Source organism: Pteropus vampyrus, unplaced genomic scaffold (assembly GCF_000151845.1).
Source record: "Pteropus vampyrus isolate Shadow unplaced genomic scaffold, Pvam_2.0 Scaffold346, whole genome shotgun sequence".
Taxonomy (NCBI): Eukaryota; Metazoa; Chordata; class Mammalia; order Chiroptera; family Pteropodidae; genus Pteropus; species Pteropus vampyrus.
In genome coordinates, this window is record NW_011889127.1 from 277780 (window position 1) to 280035 (window position 2256).

Genomic DNA, 2256 nt, shown 5'->3' on the forward strand with positions numbered 1-2256 from the left:
CAGGCACTGCCGTGGGCTGAATCGTCCCCCTCAATTTCTATGTTGAAGTCTTAACCCCCAAGACCTCAGAATGTGACTGTATTTGGAGAGAGGGTCTTTAAAGACGTGACTAAGGTAAAATCAGGTCATTAGGGGAGGCACTGGCCCGATGTGTCTGGCGTCCTTATGAGAAGAGGAGGGTAGGACACAGACACACACAGAGGGACAACATGTGACACAGGGAGGGGACGGCCATCCACAAACCAGGGAGGCAGGCCTGAGGAGAAAACCGGCCCCCGCCTTGATCTCGGACGCCCAGCCTCCAGAACGCGAGACGATAAGTTTCCATGGTCTGACCGGCCCGGTCTGCGGCACGTGGTTACGGGGGCCCTGGAAAAGTGACATCGACACCGACGTCTACGCCATGAAGACATGACATTCTCAGTAAATGGAGTAAGTAAGCACACAAGTGTCCTCACGTCGGTCCAGGCCAGGTTTGTCATCAGAGGAATTAAGAAGCAGTGTCTCCGAGGTTCGGGGCTTCAGAGTTGCAGCTAAGTAGCTGTAAACCAATGGATAATCAACTTATGGTAACTGTTCAATCAAAAAATTCGTTTAGTAACTCAAAGTCACCTCACCTTCTGCTTGTACCATTTTTAGAGCCTTTAGTTACAAATCCCTCCACGGACCAATGAGGAAAAGCTGTCACCGGAGGGACCCAGGGGCCCTTCTGATTAATCGCACCGGTGACAAGGCAGGCAGGGAAGAGCTGGGAGGGTGTTCCGAATGTCGGGCTCTGACGGGCCGTGCAGGAAGGGACCCGCTGTTTGGCTTAGAAAAATGTACTTGACACATCATGAAGGGGAAAGAGCACATTTCAGAGCATGCTTGTGTGAGCGTCCGAGGCCCCCCCATAACGACCACAAACTGGGGGGCTCCAAACAGCAGAAATGTATCGTCTCCCAGTTCCGGACGCCAGAAGTCCAAAAGCAAGGTGCCAGCAGGGTCGCGCTCCCTCTGAAGGCTCGCGGGAGATCCTCACTCACTAACTCCGGCTTCCGATGGCTCCCAGCAATGCTCGGCGCTCCTTGACCTACAGCTGCATTGCTCCCACTTCTGCCTCGTCCTAACGAAGCCATCTGGCCTCTTCGTCTCGTCTCCTAAGGACACCGATCGTATTGAATCAAGGACCCACCCTACTCCAGATCTCCTCTTAACTTGATTCCTACTGCAGAGATCCTATTTCCAAAGAAAATCCCATTTGCAGGTGCTGGGGATTAGGACTTCAACGTATCTTTGGGGACACGATCCAAGTCAGTGCAACCCTGGACAGTATAGTATATAGTCTGTGTCTCTCTGTGGATAGATACGTGTAGAGAGATTTCCAGGCACCAGAACGTCTTGGGAAATCCCAGAAAATTTCCAAGAGTGCCCAAGAACTGTTTTTCCTGGAGCATACGGGACTAACAGGGACGATCACTGTTCCTGAGCAAGTTGTGGCATTGCCCGTGATAGCTGTACCTGTAAGTAACGCGAAGATGCGTCCGCAGCATCACGGATGAATGGAGAGGGCAGCGGGTGCCGAAGCTCGGTGCCAGCATCGCGTGGGAAGCTGTTAGAAATACAGACCACCAGGCACTACCCTCGACCAAATCAATCAGGCCCTCTGAGGCGGGCCCCGCCACACGTGTTTTAACAAGCCTTCCAGTTCATTCTGACGCATGCTCAAATTTGAGAATCCCTGCCACAGGAGTGATCAAAATGGGTGAGCTGTCAACTACAGCCACCTGCATCAACACGAATGGGTGAGCCATACCGATAGATAAATTGATAGAGCCATATAGAGCGAAAGGAGCAAGAAACAAAGAAATAATTGTGATTCCATTTATATAAAGTTCAAAAATGGGGAGAAAACGTTACTTATGATTGCATTCGTGACTGATAAAATGACAAAGAAAAGCAAAGAAGAGGTAACCAAAAGTTACACACCGGCTACTTCTAGGGGAGGGGGCAGGATGGGATTAAGAAGAGAGGCCGCAGGATTTCTGGGATGTCGGCATGGTTTTGGTTCCTGACCTGGTTCATGGTTACATGGGCATTGCCTTTAAAATGACATATCATTATAATTACACATATTATATACAATATTACATATAACAGGAGTCTCCAACCCCCGGGGCCACCAGCCGGTGGTCTGTTAGGAACCAGGCCACACAGCAGGAGGTGAGCAGAGGGCCAGCCAGCAAAGCTGCATCTGTATCTGCAGCCGCTCCCCAG